This window comes from Cervus canadensis, chromosome 31, assembly GCF_019320065.1.
Source record: "Cervus canadensis isolate Bull #8, Minnesota chromosome 31, ASM1932006v1, whole genome shotgun sequence".
Lineage (NCBI taxonomy): Eukaryota > Metazoa > Chordata > Mammalia > Artiodactyla > Cervidae > Cervus > Cervus canadensis.
The window spans coordinates 37,958,630-37,976,274 of NC_057416.1; the positions used below are offsets into that span (position 1 = coordinate 37,958,630).

A 17,645-nucleotide genomic window follows, 5' to 3' on the forward strand; every position below is an offset into this window, starting at 1 on the left:
GCTCGCAGGTCGCTGCACAGCATGTAATGTGTGAAGGGGGATGGAAGAGGAAGCCAGGTCAGCCTGTGTCACTTCCATGCGGCTTATTTATAATGTCCGGTGGCGGAGCGCTAGAAACATACAGTGCAATTAACATGGCCTGTGCATTCTGCAGTTGGGGATCGTCCCGCCTCCTTTATAGAGATGGCTCAGGTGGTGACCCCATGAAGCCAAGGAAGGAACCCGAGGACTCCCAAGGTCGCACGACTCTGCTTCACCAAGTCACAGTCAAAGCCACATTCTACACGTTTCCTTAAACCCATGACGTGTGTTAGCTGCTCAGTCATGTCCGACTCTGAGACCCCATTGATGGCAGCCCACCGGGCTCCTCTGTCTATGGGATTCTCCAGGCGAGAATACAGAAGTGGGTAGCCATGCCCTTCACCAGGGGATCTTCCTGACCCCGGGATTGAACACAGGTCTCCCACATTGCGGGCGGATTCTTTACCAACTGCGCCACCAGGGGAGCCTATGATATTTGAAACTTTAAAAAGTCATTGTAAGTACTCATTTATAAGGAGTTGAACAAAATTCAGTATATTTCATGGTTTTGTGTTTTACTTTTAAATAGGAACAAAGTAATAAACAGTTTTGGAGGGTTTAATCTAACAAGAAATGTACAAAAGGAAAATGAAATTTATGGTCAGAGAAGGGTATGGATCACATAAGACTGTGCGCAGCAAAGTTGTGACTTTTAAAAGCGGCCATTTAAAATGAAGTCCAACACCGCTCATCCCAGAACACGGTATCTACCACCCTAAAACCAATGAGCGTACCATGATGGATGCGCTGAGTAATTTTTAAGTAAATACCCCTGCATGTTTTCTCACTGCCCTTCCCTTGACACGCTGTACTTTACAAAAATTCATGTCCGAGTTCAAAGAGGAAAAAAAAAAAGACAGACAGACAGACAGCATTTTTTAACCAGCCCAACCTTGGAAATATGTACAGAATTTATGCATGTTTCAAGTGCTCTTTCTCCTTCGCCAGAGGGTGTAATTAAAGGCCCGTAGACAACTTTCAAGCTGAGGCCAAGAGCATCTCGGCCGAAGTCAATGGGAGTTCAGCACCCTGACCACGCACGGGAATAGCATGCCCGAAAAGGAATAAATAACTCTCTTGGCAGGGAGCTCAGGGAAGCACAGGAACATCTCACGTTAGAGCCCTCATTTATAAAAATACAATTCATTCAGCGGCCTGGAATCAATAAGATAATCATCGTGTGACTGACACAGCCTGGGGAGGGCTCGGGGCAGAGCGGGCAGCCTTCTTCCGGGAAGTCGGGCTCACCTGCCTTCTGATTCACTGTTTCCCCCTCTGTCAACAAAGGCAGACGCACAGCCTCAGTGGGCTTCAGTTTTCCCAGTTATCTGTGAAGTAGGAGCCCACCCACAGCAGCGGAGAGGTGGGCCAGGGAGCCACACGCCAAGCTGCCCCGAGCTCAGGAAGTGGGCCTCCTTCAGTGCAAGACCAGTGATGGGACCCCCGGGGCCCTCGGTCCCTCGCGGCTCCCCGTTGGTCTCCCCCGTCCATAAAGACGCGCCCTTTCCTAAGACAGGCTCCCAAGAACACGCCACCTGCTTCACCTGGCGTCCAACTGGAGAGAGAGCCCGTGCTTCAAACCAGAGCCCCACAGCAGCGGGTTGGTCCTCCAAGGACGACCACAGGGCTACCCCCACCCAGATGCTCTTCTCAGCTGACCTGGCTCTATCCCCATGAGAGGAGGCTCTGCGCCCCTTCCCCTGAAGCTGGAGCGGGGGTCTGTGACTGCGGCGAGCAGCAGAATTTGACCAGAGGTACACTCCGGGGCTTCCGGGACTAGGAAATAAAAGGCCACGTCTCTTGTCTGTAAAAGGGCCTCCCCCTCGTCTTCTGCAGCCCTCACTTGTGGGCCTCCGAGCCCACGCTGTAATATGCCTGCCGACTCCACGATCAGCATCTTGTGAGGAAGCACAAGCCGCTCTGAGAAGTTCCAGTCAGTTCTCTGCTCCAGATACCAGCTGAGGCCCCGGTCACCAAGCAGCATCAACCACCAGATACAGCTGCCTCCAAAGGCTGCCACCTCCCAGACCTCAGGCACTGGAGATGCTGTCTTCTCAGCGGAGGCCCAGACAAACCATCCCCACCATGTCCCGTCTACACTCCTGACCTACAGACCCCATGAGCAAAAAAAATAAAAAATAAAAAAGTTGTTTTATGTCTTTAACATTTGTGACGGTTTGCTATGCAGCACTGGTAACTGGAACACACTGTTTGGATGACTGAGGGTCATTTTAAGCCGGTGCAATTTTTTTTAACACATGCACTTATTTCAGAAACTAAACCTTACTAAGGAGGGGCTCTCTGTCTCACCTACACAATAAATATGTTATAAAAAGCAAGGGCATCAGTGGTAAAGAACCTGCCCGCCAACATAGCAGACTAATAGACATGGGTTTGATCCCTGGGTCAGGAAGATCCCCTGAAGGAGGGCATGACAACCCACTCCAGTATTCTTGCCTAGAGAATCCTAAGGACAGAGGGCCCTGGCAGGTTTTATAGTCCATGGGGTTGCAAAGAGTCAGACATGACTGAAGTGACTCAGCACGCACAAAGCAAGGAGGTACTGTATTCACTGGAAGTCCTGAATATTCATTGGAAGGACTGATGCTGAAGCTGAAGCTCCAGTACTTTGGTCACCTGATTTGGTCAACTGACTCATTGGAAAAGACCCTGATGCTGGGAAAGATTGAAGGAGGGAGGAGAAGGGGACAACTGAGGATGAGATGGTTGGATGGCATCACCGACTCAATGGACATGAGTTTGAGTAAACTCCGGGAGCTGGTCATGGACAGGGAGGCCTGGCGTGCTGCAGTCCACGGGGTCGCAAGGAGTCGGACACGACTGAGTGACTGAACTGACTGTATTCATGAATCCTCACTGTGCCCTCTACTTGTTAGTAATCACAGGATTTTTCATAATGAAAGGAAGGCATCTGTTATTTCACTGGTGTATATGACGAATGGGAAATGACCAATATTTGAAATTTAAAACCAGTTCAACATGAGGCCAAGAAGTGACCTTAATAATTGATAAGAAAACAGTCCCCCTCGGCAGACAGCAACACATCATCTATCTCATCAGGTGACAAGGCGAGCCCAGTGCTGTTCTTACATCATTGGTTCCATGCCAAGAGCAGCGTGGCAGTGGGTGGAGGGGAGAGACAGCGGGACAGTGGGCTGGACTCCCCTGTCAAGTCCCGAGTGCTCGGAGGAGAACGCTCCTCCTGAAGACGAAAGCAGCATGGGTCAGGATGCCTCCTGACGTTGCCAGGCTTCCCCTCCAGTCTGCTAGGACACACCCAGCCGATCCTGCCTGAAACATCTGTTCCTCCATTTGCCCCAAGTTATTACAGGGTGGGGGTTAACACAACCATAGGGTAAACACTAGCAATTCTCCCAGACACACAGTAGGACTGCATTCCATTCCCCTGGATGACACAGGGCCACACAAACTGCTTTGGGCAATGAATCGTGATGTGAGTGGGAGCAGAGAGGTGGCCTGCACCCCGCAGGGCCTTAGAACCACGGGGACCCAGGCTTCTTCCTGCCCCCAGGAGGCTTGAGGAAAAGGAAACAGGAGTTACAAAGGTACAGTGTCTCCAAAATGTATGTAAATCATTTTTTTTCCATCTTACTTACATGACTTTTACATTCCTTTGTAGGAACTTCTGCCTTGATATTCTAAAATAAGTTGCTACAATGCTTACAGCTTCCACCTCTGATGTGGGGGGTGAGCCTAGAGTCACTGACAGCAGCCCACCCACCGGGTCGTGACGGCCGCACGGTGAGCTCCTGGGGGTCAGTGACGGCCTCGCGGTGAGCTCCTGGGGGTCACATTCTCGCCCCGCCCGCAGTGTGCCCTGCAGACAGCAGGAATACCATTTCCTTTCTTTTCTCTTTCTAATTTGCTGTACCTCTTGGCATGCGGGATCTTAGTTCCCCGAGCAGCAGCGAGGGAACCTGTGACGCTGCGGCGGAGGCTCAGAGTCCTAACCTCTGGACCGCCAGGGAAGCCCCAGGAACACTATTTCTGAGGCCCAGGGCTGATAAAGAATAGGATGGATGGAAAAGAACCGAGCAGAAAAGAAATACCTGACTAGATTTATTAACTAAAAAAATACTCTGTTAGGCTTCTTAAACCACTGGTCCATGATGTTAGTCCTCTGCAAACGTGCCACACACGGGCGTAGGGAGGGGAATGACACAGACTTCACTATTTGGGTTTGAGTCCAAATGTATCCAGGGGTGGCAATCTACCCTTTTAGGCTTTGACATAATTCATAATTCTGTGTCGATCCTACCCGCCACAACAGAAATAAATCCTATATCTGTATGTGTAACAGATCCACGAGGCTCAAATTTTTGGTCAAGAGAATTAGCACCAAATACTCATTTAAACAGAACATAGTTCCCACCTAACTCTTATTAAAGCAGGGAATAATTGAAGACCAAAAATACCAGAGGATGAGGAATTTTACATTTAATTCCGTTTCAGGGAAAAATAACTGGAAGCGGTGGATCAAGCTCTCAGACCCTTTCCCATAATCTCTGGCATTTGCACTAATCCCTGCTACACTTTTGCCATTCAGTGAACAGGACTGAGAGCATGTTAGCATACTGTCTTTGATGAGAATGTAAACTTGATATACTTGCATTCAAATGGAAGAGAAGCCATCAAACGCTATCTCGTGGGGGTACTGGATCCACACGTGGTCTAATTTAGGAGACCAACCAGTTGAAGGAGCATCTAACACAAGAGGACACGCCCCTGAAACTGACAAATATCGCAAACCACCCCCCCCTCAAAATTTCTACGATTCTGAGACTCATTCTTGACGCTAACGAGGACTAACGTAAACAAGGACAGCAGCTTTCAAAAGCATTTCCTGGCTGAAAGTGTGTCCGCAAGGCCCGAGTCCCCAGATACAGCAGACAAATGTGAGTATGAAATACAGAAGCGGGATCCACACGGAAATTCTTACTTCCCTCAGGAGCAGTCAGATGACCCCTGTGGGGTTTGACTAATCAGGATAATTTTCATGATTTGGGGGACTTTCCAGTCCGTATGAATGGTGGTGCTGTGTTACAGAGAATGCTGCTATTTTCAGCTTCAAAAGCACGGAGGAGAACGCGCGTTGTTTGATCATTCTAGTTTCTCCAAATTTGTTTAACCGTGCAAATCCTTTGTACGGCCAAAGTTTTCCCTCCCTCGCTGACCTACCTCAGAGTTTTTCCATCGCTCATTATTTTAAGGCTCACAGACCCTGAGAAGTACATTTAACATGTTCCACTTCAGAGCTGCAGCCAATATAAAGGATTTTCCCTACCCTACCCGCCCCACCCCCCCACCCCCAGGCTTTTTCTGTAAAAAGCCTCCACAGAAACAGAACAGACAGGGTCACTGAAGATTTTGCTTTTCCTGATTGGAATATTTACTTTGCAAATTCACTGATCTCTGTCATAAAGGGAATATCACGTGAAATCCTGAGGGAGGAGGGGGCCCGTGATAAAGCCCCGAGGGCTGCCTCAGCAACACTTGAGAACAAGCTAATGAGTTAAATTCACTGTACGCGCCTTCTCGCGTTCTGACACCAGTGAACGGGAAGCAGCCGCCCTGGCGGGCGGGCCACCTTGACGGCGCAGAGGAGCCTGACAGCCAGTTCCGCAGAAACAGCTCCACCTTGGACGCTCACATCGCCCGCACTGCGCTGCTTCTGAAATAAAACAAAACCAACCCAAACACAAATGCCCCGGGCGACAGCGCCGGCCACAGGACTGGTGCCAGACACCCGGGCAGGCCGCTGCGAGCAGAGGAATGTCATCTTTTCAACGTGGAACAAGGAACAAGGCTCTGATGGGGCCGGGCTGCCAGAACCCAGCCTTCCCTCCTCCCCAGACAATGCGAGCCTTGTGCGGGGGAGATGCACGCAGATCTTCATTCCCATTTCTAGATATTTTTCAGGGATGAGTTCTAGGGTCCAGAGAACAAACGTCTCCCCATCCTGTCAGAGCTAAGCCACTGGACACAGCTAGCCACCTTTCTGAAGTGGAAAAATACTGAACTAAAAATAAAAGAAAGAAAGAAAACAAAAAAGATACAGCTCATAAAAGGCACTGGAGAAATGCCAATTCCAAGGAAACTACTGTCACGGAAGAAACTCAGAGACAAGGAGAGATCTAGAAAGACGTGTGATTTTCAGGACATGAGTTTGTGTTGCATTCGTGTAGTTCCTGTGCTTAAGGACACGTATTTTTGGTACAACACGAAAACAGAAAACAGCTATCTCGTCTGGGGCTCTGAGGAAGGGCTAGCAATCTGCTTCCAAGGCTGGAGGAAGAAGTGGCTTTGTCGTCTTAATGGGAGACATATGTCAGTCTCCAGCCGTCTGCCTGCTGGAGGGATTTTCTGGGGTCATTCTTGGCTACGTGTGATTTCTGTTTTGTGGGAGCATGCTGGGCTAGAGCCCCTGATAAAGGTCTTCCCAGCCTCCCTGTATGTCAAAACAGAAGATACCAGGAAATGAAGATGTTTAGAATCGCAGACTTTGAAAAGACTTTGACACGATCAGGGAGAATTAAGTGAACAACTGTACAAAGTATCCATGCTGGTTTCCACAGTAACCCTGTCAGGGGCAGCATCAGATTCTAAATCTGGGAGGTGCATTGTAGAACCTGGTGTGTTTTCTCACCTGTGAAATGGAAGGAAAAAAAAAAACAAAAAACCCTCCTCTACCTACTTCTCTAATTTTTACGAGGAGCAAATAAAACACCTCAGGCAGGGACTCAGCTCTCCACTAAATTCAGTATTGCTTTCCTATTGCCAGTGGCTCGCAAGGTAAAGAATCTGCCTGCAGTGCAGGAGATCCGGGTTCGATTCCTGGGTCAGGAAGAGCCCCTGAAGAAGGGAATGGCTACCCACTTGCCTGGAGAACCCCATGGACAGAGGAGCCTCGTGGGCTACCATCCATGGGGTCGTAGAGAGTCAGACACGACCGAGTGACTAACGCATTCACACCTGCCTACTGCTAACAGCCGGTTGGTCCCCAAGCTCACGTCCAGGCTCCACCTCCAACAGCCGCTCTGAGGCCAAGACCGGGACCTGGCCTGCTCTGTGCCCCCCAGGCCTGGCTTTGCCCACCTCTCGCTCTCCCTTCCAGTCTCCGGTTAGAACCAGAGGCGGTAAGGGCCTGGTGGATGCCACATGGGAAGCAGCCTGCCTTCCTGCGCACAGCCTAATTATGTACAGCCTAATCTCTGTGCATAAGAGAGCAGGGACCAGTCGAGGACACATGCCCCAAACGGCTACTTGACAAGGAAATTCTGTACCAAAGAGGACACATTTTGGAGGGTTGTTTTTTTTTTCCCCCTCCCAGTGGCAGCTAAGCTCAGCTGAATTTAATTGCACAAAGCAAAAGTGCTTTAGAAAAACTTAGAGGCAATACAAATATAAGATGGTTTTCCTGTTTCTGTAATTTAACACAGGTATGCAGGTGAGGAAGGCAACCATCCCGAGAGGGGAGACCAGGGAGGCACAGCCCCGCCCTCGGGAAGAGCAATCCAGCGACTGGAGACACAGGGGCGCCCTCGTTATTAAAGGGGAAGCGGGGGCAGAGAAACCAGGAGTTTGGGATTGACACGCACACACTCTTCTCTGTACACAGCAGCAGCCAACAGGGACCTGTTGCAGAGAACACGGAACGCTGCTCAACGTCCTGTAGTGACCCGCGTGGGAAATGGTCTGAAAAGAGTGGGTACATGCACGAACAGGGCCGAATCCCTCTGCTGCACCCCTGAAGCTAACACAACACTGCAAACTAACCACACGCTAATATAAAATGAAGAATAAACGTCACAAAGACAAACCAGGAGTGTCCTTCCAGGGGATTCCATTCCTCATGTTCCTTGGAGTTCATGCAGGAGAAGGAAATACAGAATTGGAAGCTCCCTATTGAACCTCTCCAGTAAAAAGGTCTGGAGAGACATCTGAATGACTCATCTCCCCAAAGTCACTAAAATCATAACCTCTGATGGTGTAAAACCTATTTTTTAAACAGAAGCGATGTTCGGTCACAATTTCTATCACCTCTCAGGAAACCCCAGACATACGCTTTCATTTCTCTGACAGAAATACAGTCTTGTTGTCGTTTGGTGAAATTGTAATATATTGTCACATTTCTTTTTAGATGACGGTCTCTAGGAATTTTGTATAGGTAACTTAGTTAACCGCCCCCTCCCTGGGGTCCCACACTTGCTTTAAGTAAAAAATGGTATTGATATTTTGCTAATTTTTTTTCATTGACCAACTTCTTGAAATACATACACTTGTGACATCACTGGGAGCAAGGCATTGGCAAGTCAAGAGGCTAAGTATGAACACGGGGGCTTCCTTCTCTGCTGGATGACAAGGGCAGAAAGCTTTACCAAAGAACTAGACTTGAGGCTTGTTTAACAAAAACAGCAAATGGGAGTGTTCTAGATATTTTTAAACAACAGACAAGCAAAGTAATTTAAACAAGCATTTATGAACTTGTAACCATTAAAAAATTTACAAACCACTTAAAACTACCAAATGAAATAAACTGTTCTCACTCAGCTGACATGGCAAAAAAAAAATATAGGATTGTAGGCGAATTCACAATTCACCCTCCACTTCCTGTTTATTCCTACATCAGAAACGAAAAAAAAAAAAGACAGACTTTTCCTGCTTTTTCAATCCAAAATGATTTCTCAATTTAGAACAACATTTGTCCAGCAGAAGAGAAGAAGGAAAGTGTTTTCTCCTGTGGGAACTAAAACTAGAAATAGCCAGATTGTCATTTCATCTGTCTAGATGTTTCTAGATAGAGGTAGGTTCTAGATGTCGAGATTTTTATTTTCTTTAAAGCCCTAAGGGCTCACAGTGTTTTTAAGTACATTGTTCCAGTTGCTAATCCTTAAGAGTTTGCTTAAAGATATCAAAAAGAACGTATCTTTTTCCGTGAAGGCTGAACCTTGAAGTGAAAGGCAGAAGGACTAAGCAAATAAGCTGGATTTTGGCCACTCGAAGCTTCAAACTGTTAATAAATTTTGTAAATATGTTCATGAATATATCATCACAAACCAGATATATTCAGATGCAATTCGTTATATAATTACAATACATATGATGATACCACTCACTGGCATTACCATGCAATTTTGTCTTATTTATTACCTGTCACTTATTACTCTATTCATTACTATACAATTATATCTGATTCCTGATTTAAAACACTTCTTCCTTTGGGCCCCATGCCACGTCCTGGTGGTAATGTTCAGATGCAACACCAACCCTGGCCTTCCTGAGGCTGACGGTGTGACAGAGGCAGCGGGCAGCAAACACACAGATCCACCACAGCAAGTTCACTCACATCACTCAGCCACAGAAGAGATGGAAATAACGCCATCTGCAGCGACATGGGTGGACGTGGAGATGATCACAGTAAGTGAAGGGCGTCAGAGAAGGACAGATACCGTATGACACCACTCTATGTGGAATCTAAAAAATGCTACAAGTGAACTTATTTATAAAGCAGAAACAGAGTCGCAGAGCTAGAAAACAAACATATGTGTATCAACCGGAGGAGGCGGGAGGAGTCTGGGGTTGACACATACACGCTACTATGTGTAAAGCAAGTAAGTAATGAGAACCTATTGTGCAGCAGAGGGAACTGGACCCAATGTTCTGTAATAACCCACATGGGGAAGAATCTAAAAAAGAGCGGACATGAGGACATGCATAACTGATCCACCTGAAACGAACACACCATCATAAATCAACTATACCCCAACAAAAATTAATGAAAAGAAATTAAGTTAGTGACACCTGGGTTGAGTGCTACAAAGGAGAACACAGAGCATGTGGCCAAGAACGGCAAGGCTGTGCTGAGGAGACGGGCCGTGGGTCCTTCTGAGCCTCTCAGCCGTCAGCTGACCCCCAGATGCCTGCACGGGGCTGTGTAGAACCAGCCGGACCCGAAGGGATGTGTGTGTGCCAAGTCACTTCAGTCACATCCAGCTCCTCGTGACCCTACGGACTGTGGTTTCCCAGGCTCCTCTGTCCATGCGATTCTCCAGGCAAGACTGGAGTGGGTTGCCAGGCCCTCCTCCAGGGGATCTTCCCGACCCAGGGATCGAACCCACGTCTCTCACGTCTCCTGCAGGGCAGGCGGGTTCTTTACTGCTAGCGCCACGCGGAAGCCCTAACAGAATGGATACATTTCCACTTTTCCATGTAATTCTCTGTGGGCTATTCCAGGTTCCCTTGCTTTCAGATCAGTCTTCAGCTTCTGCCTGGAACACCGCTCCCCCTTTCCTCATCTGGGAAGTGCTCACACAGTCCATGGTCACGCCGTCTCTTCTTCAAAGCCCTCCCTGGAAGTGCCAGAGGAACATGGGTCTCCTTCTCTGCACCCGGCGAGCCCCGAGACCACATGTGTCACAGCCCGGAAAACACACATCTCCCTCCTTGCTGGCGCACTCACTGTTTGGGTCAGGAAATATCTACTCTATGCCTACTATTTAACCGCACCAGTCTGTATACTTGCTGAACATTGGGAGCAAAACACATGAAACTTTTCACTTCTCTACCTAGAGCCTGTCTCACAGAAGGTGTTTAGTAAATGACGGATCAATGAGAGAACAAATTCTCCACTCCTGACCAGTTTCATAAAGAAAAGTTCTCTGGATCTATGAGGGGACCTACTTCATGGCTCAAGGATGGAAATAATGAACTTGACAGCAGCTTCATAATGCAGCTTTAGCTGCAACAGCGTGCAGACATTGTCCCATCTCTCGTTATGGCCCTTAGTACGTTACACTGTTTTGGGGACCAGACCCTTGCAACAAACCCCTCAGCAGAAGCAACCGTGAAGGACAGGCAAAGCCGGGAATGGTTTCCAAACAGAGCATGATGTTCATGTTTATCAATGTCGATTAAAAACAACAACAACAGAAAAAACCAATGTCATCTTAAATGACCCTGGTCAAATAAAATAACGAAGCATGTTTATAATATTTAATAGAAGTTCTAAAATTAAGTGCAGACATCCATCTTCCTGATTGCAAAACTCTCTGTGACTGCACACACTACTTGCTGTCTGCCAGGAAAAAAAAAAAAAACCCAAACCAGTGGAGTGGCTGAAGGCCATTCTGGAGATGAGAGCCTCCCTCTTCAGAGGCGAGGAAAACAAAGGCAGATGAGAAAATGGATGAAACGAGCCCTGAGGGACCTAGGGGGCTAGCGGAGTTTAGCCTCTTCAAGGCTGCTTTAAATAGCAGGCGGCCAGCGTGACCACAATCAGACATCGCGCTGGGCCTCCTGGAAGCCTCACCCCCGCTCTGGTGGGGCTGGGCGCTGGCTCAGGGATGGGAAGTTTCCACCCAGCGAGGGCGAAGCGGGGGGAACACGGACCGAACACCACGTGGGAGGCTGCCCGGGGCGGGGCCCGTCTGTCCACTGCCCCTCCTTGGGGAAGACTGCCTTATAAGCCCTTTCTTCTTTTACTTCTTGATGTAAAAGTGTCATTTCTTTAATGAGATGACCAAGATGACAGGGTCGCTGCTCTTTTGCGGTACGCCCCCACCTGGTTCTAATTTGTCGCCCCCGCGAAACCCCACGCTCTGGAACAGAACACAGCACGCTTCCTATCCTCTGGTTCGGTGTGGCTGAAGCAGTCGGGTATTTTCCAAACAGGCGAGGGTTGAGGTCCAGCTGTGTGACCTTGGCCACGTTCCTTAACCTCTCTGAACCTCAGTTTTCTCCTCTGTTAACGCGGTGGTCATACAGCCTACCCGCTGCTGGGCTGTTGTGAGAATTAACCGAAATGGGAGTATAAGATGCTCCCGGGCCTGGTAAAGAGAAGGCACCCACCAAGCACAGCTTCTTCCCTGCCCGCGACTCTCCCCGGACTTGCAGACACCAGGGACCAGAACACCAGCCAGGCTACGCCTAACAAGAAATCGGTGCACGTACTGGATTCACTGTGGCAGTTATTTGCCCTTTGGCGCAGGATGGCGTTCAAACGTGTGGATTTGTCTTCGTTTCACACACCTGTTGAAGTCGAGAGAGGTGAAGGGACACAACAAAGCCAGGAAGAAACGACCCGAGCCCAAGTTCAGTTTCTGACCTAAAGTCCTGTCCCCATCACACAGTCGACTCCTTCTCCCCGTGAGCTCTCACCGGCGTGCGGGCTGAGTTGCTTCAGCCGTGTCCGACTTTGCGACCCCAGGGACTACAGCCCGCCAGGTTCCTCCGTCCTTGGGATTCTCCAGGCAAGAATACTGGAGTGGGCTGCTATTTCCTTCTCCGGGGGATCTTCCCGACCTGGGAAGATCCCGGGGATCCCAGGGATCAAACCCGCATCTCTCACGTCTCCTGCATTGGCAGGCGGGTTCTTTACCACTAGCTCCACCTGGGAAGCCCCGATCTCCTGTCGACCCAGGTTCCACTCCACTCATCTTTACCAGACCATCCTTTCTTCCAACTCCAAACGGTTTGCCTGTCTGTGTCCCTGTTCCAGGAGGAACCCGTCTGTCATGTCCACTCTGTATCCATGGCGCCCAGCACAGTGACTCCGGAATACAGTTTTGGGAAACTAATTCCACACGACACCAGGGCATAATAGAAGGAGGTGTGTAACCAAATGTCAGCTTGGGCACCCTCACCTTTTGCTGAGTGGGGACTCGGCCACTTTTCCCCACAAGGGGTGGTGGCCATTTCTCCATCCGTTGACTGCAGGCATAAGCGCGCCTGGGCAGCAGGAGGGACACTAGCAAGTGTGACGTAACCAGAGGTGTGTACACTGGCGGTGTCCTGTCTTACGATGGAAGCCTGTCCACCCCACGTGAACAAGGGCAGGCCAGGCTCACGGGAGGAGGAGCCGGTCATGCCGTCAAGGTCCTGGTCACGTGCATCATCTGGCCCAAGCCAACCCAGCCCAGACAAGAAGACCTGCAGAGAATCGTAACCGATCAGAAATGTCTTTTGTTTTAAGGCAAAACCATGAAGGCTCTTTGGTAGGCAGGAAAAGCTAACTGCTACAGAAGATCAAGGGGTTATATCTGGTAGACAGAATGCCTGCCTGAAGAACTACGGACGGCGGTTCATAACACTGTACAGTAGGTGGTGACCGAAACTATCCATGAGAAAAAGAAATGCAAGAAGGCAAAGTGTTTGTCTGAGGAGGCCTTACAAATAGAGGAGGAAAGAAGAGAAGTGATAGGCAAAGGAGAAAGGGACAGATCCACCCCACTGAATGCAGAGTTCCAGAGAAAAGCAAGAAGAGATAAGGAAGCCTTCCTAAGTGAACGACGCAAAAAAACTAAGGAAGACAATAGAATGGGAAAGACTAGAGATTTCAAGAAAACTGGAAATACCAAGGGAACATTTCATGCAAAGATGGGCACAATAAAGGACAGAAATGGTATGGACCTAACAGAAGCAGAAGAAGTTAAGAAGAGGGAGCAAGAATACACAGGAGAACTATACAAAAAAGGTCTTAAACACCCAGATAACCCCAACAGTGTAGTCACTCACCTAGAGTCACACATCTCAGAGTGTGAAATCAAGTGGGCCTCAGGAAGCATCATTAGGAACAAAGCTAGTGGAGGTGATGGAATTCCAGCTGAGCTATTTCAAATCCTAAAAGATGATGCTGTGAAAGTGCTGCGCTCAGTTCAGTTCAGTTGCTCAGTGGTGTCCGACTCTTCGCGGCCCCATCAATTGCATCACGCCAGGCCTCCCGGTCCATCACCAACTCCTGGAGCTTATTCAAACCCATCAAGTCGGTGATGCCATCCAGCCATCTCATCCTCTGTCGTCCCCTTCTCCTCCTGCCCCCAATCCCTCCCAGCATCAGGGTCTTTTCCAATGAGTCAACTCTTCGCTTGAGGTGGCCAAAGTACTGGAGCTTCTGCACTCAGTAGGTCAGCAAATAAGGAAAACTCAGCAGTGGCTACAGAACTGGAAACGGTCAGTTTTTATTCCAATTCCAAAGAAGGGCAATGCCAACAAATGTTCAAACTACCACATAATTTCACTCATTTCACATGTTAGCAAAGTAATGCTCAAAATCCTTCAAACTACGCTTTAATACTATGTGAACTAAGAAATTCCAGATGTACAAGCTGGATTCAGAAAAGGCAGAGGAACCAGAGATCAAATTGCCAATATCTACTGGATCATTGAAAAAGCCAGAGAATTCCAGAAAAACATCTACTTCTGCTTCATCAACTATGCTAAAGCCTTTGACTTTGTGTGGATCACCACAAACTGGAAAATTCTTCAAGAGATGGGAATACCAGACCACCTTACCTGTCTCCTGAGAAACCTGTATGCAGGTCAGGAAGCAACAGTTAGAACTGGACATGGAACAAAGGACTGGTTCACGATTGGGAAAGGAGTACATCAAGGCTGTATATTGTCACCCTGCTTATTCAACTTCTCCACAGAGTACATCACGTGAAATGTCAGGCTGGATGAAGCACAAGTTGGAATAAAGATTGCTGGGAGAAATACCAATAACCTCAGATATGCAGATGACACCACTCTTATGGCAGAAAGTGAGAAGGAACAAAAGAGCCTCTTGATGAAGGTGAGAGGAGAGTGAAAAAGTTGGCTTAAAACTCAGCATTTAAAAAATTAAGATTATGGCACCTGGTCCTGTCCCTTCATGGCAAATAGATGGAGAAACAATGGAAACAGAGACAGACTTTATTTTATTGGGCTCCATAATCACTGTGGATGGTGAGTGCAGCCATGAAATTCAGACGCTTGGAAGAAAAGTTATGACAAACCTAGACAGCATATTAAAAAGCATAGCAGCATATTAAAAAGACCTTTGCCGACAAAGGTCTGTATAATCAAAGCTATGGTTTTTCCAGTAGTCATGTACAGATGTTGACAGTTGGACCATAAAGAAGGCTGAATGCCGAAGAAGTGATGCTTTCTAATTGTGGAGAAGGCAATGGCAACCCACTCCAGTACTCCTGCCTGGAAAATCCCATGGACAGAGGAGCCTGGTAGGCTGCAGTCCATGGAGTCGCTAAGAGTTGGACACAACTAAGCGACTTCACTTTCACTTTTCACTTTCATGCATTGGAGAAGGAAATGGCAACCCACTCCAGTGTTCTTGCCTGGAGAATCCCAGGGACAGGGGAGCCTGGTGGGTTGTCGTCTAAGGGGTTGCACAGAGTCGGACACGACTGAAGCGACTTAGCAGCAGCAATTGTGGTGGATGGACATGGGTTTGAGTAAACTCCGGGAATTGGTGATGGACAGGGAGGCCTGGTGTGCTGTGATTCATAGGGACGCAAAGAGTCAGACATGACTGAGCGACTGAATTGAACTGAATTGTGGTGTTGGAGAAGACTCTTGAGAGTCCCTTGAGATGAGACCAAACGAGTTAATCCTAAAGGAAATCAACCCTGAATATTCATTGGAAGAACTGATGCAGAAGATGAAGCTCCAATACTTTGATGTAATGTTGTGAAGAGCCAGATCATTGGAAAAGACCCTGATGCTGGGCAAGATTGAGGGGAGGAGGAGAAGGGGATGACAGAGGATGAGATGGTTGGATGGCATCACAGACTTAACGGACATGAGTTTGAGCAAGCTCTGGAAGAGTGAAGGACAGGCAAGCCTGCCGTGCTGCAGTCCATGGGGCCATAAAGAGTCGGACACAAACTGAGTGACTGAACAACAACAACAGATTATAAAATATATCCCATCAACGTCTCCAAAGCAAGCCAGGTGTTTCTGGAAGTAACTGACTTATAAGGAAACTGCTCATCTCTGGCTCTGGGTGATAAGGAGGTGGGAGCTGAGCGGGGATGAGGGGTGGAGGAACAGATAGGAAGAGTGGTCCTGAAGCTGTTGCCATGGAGACCGTGCAGGCAGGAAAGGGACGCAGCTGTCCTAGGCCCACAGTCCACTAGAAAGAGCTGATGCCACCTTTGGCATGAATGCTTTGGGCCATCAGCTTCTGAGTTTCAGAAACTGGATGGGCTTCCCAGATGGCGCTAGTGGTAAAGAACCTGCCTGCCAATGCAGGAGACATAAGAGACATTCAGTCCCTGGGTTTGGAAGATCTTTTGGAGCAGGGCATGGCAACCCACTCCAGTATTCTTGCCTGGAGAACCCCAGGGACAGAGGAGCCTGGTGAGCTGCAGTCCATAGGATCGCAAAGTCAGACACGACTGAGCAGCTAAGCACACACTCGAGATACGACGTATCACCATGTACTTTTGCAGAGATCGGGAAACTAGGCCGAAGGGCCAAACATGGTCTGCGGCCTGTTTTTGTAAATAAAGTTTTACTGGAACATAGCCAGGCCTATTTATTTACATATTGTCTATGGCTCCTTTCATGCAACAACTGCTGAGTTGAGTAGCCGTAACAGAAACCATACGGCCTCTGAAGCCTAAAATATTTACTGTCTCCTCTTTACAGAATCAATGTGCCAACTCCTGTCCTAGTGTAATCAGTGGAGGTTCCAAGTACTGGCTAGCTCTTAACCTAAGTCTTGAAGGAAAGAGGCAGTGTTTATTTGTGTACAAGGGAACAGGGAATTTCTGAAAGAACATTACAAGAAAGAATACTAGGATCATAACCGACGTTACAGTACTGTGTGCAAAAGTCACCACAATACGTTAATGACAGTACGAAACAGTAAGTAAGCATATATACTGCTTACGATGTGCCAAGTGCATACTTCATAGTAACTCATTTTATATTCACAACAGTATTACAAGGTGGTGATCTTATTATCTCTGTTTTTCCCACTGAGAAAAGAGAGAGACAGAGAGAATTAAAGATGCTTGCCCAAGGTCACAAAACTAGAAAGCAACCTAGCTAGGAGTCAAATCCTGGTCTTCTCACTTTAGATCCCATGCCCTTTGAAAGCTACAAGTATGCAAATATAAAATGTGATGAAGGTCAAAACTTCACGCAAATTCTAGCTATGAGTAATGGAATTGTTTCTTAAAGACAGCTGAAAATCAGCTTTACAACTTTATACTGTTACACCTCCTCAGCTAACTACACCACATGTTCATTTTATGTACTCTTGGTCCCCTGTAAAAATTTTATGCACCCTCTGTCCCCTGTAAAAATTTGCCAACGCTTAGCTGGAAATCCCCTAAACGGGACATCCCTGTGGGACAGCTAGTGCTTATGTTGCCACGGTGATGCCAAGTCAACACGCAGCCTCTGGCCATTCCCAGAGGTAGCCCGTGGCCCGTTCATCACCTTCTGAGGCTGATTCTGCCACCTGGTCCTTTGGGAGACAGAGGTTCTCTCCCCGAAACAACAGTCAATAAGGTCACTCTGGTCACGACAGGCAGGAGTCACTGTGGCGACCCCTTCTTAAAGATATAAATTGGGTTCTGTTTGGGAACCCTACTTTAGAGCAAGGGCTTCCAGTCTAGAGCTGCGATCCTTGATCTCCAGGCAGAGGGTGGGCCCACTCTTACAGGTCAGCTGGGGGCCCCTGGGGTCTGCCTGCTGGGAGCCTGAAACGGCACCAGGCAGGGGGCCCGTTATAAACG

At 48.2% G+C, this 17,645-nt stretch overlaps 1 protein-coding gene across 2 annotated transcripts in view; it reads right to left on the reverse strand.

The window, feature by feature from the left end:
* RARB (retinoic acid receptor beta) overlaps positions 1–17,645 on the reverse strand; it is a 444,609-nt gene that overhangs the window by 127,864 nt on the left and 299,100 nt on the right. The gene's annotated exons all lie outside the window — the stretch shown is intronic.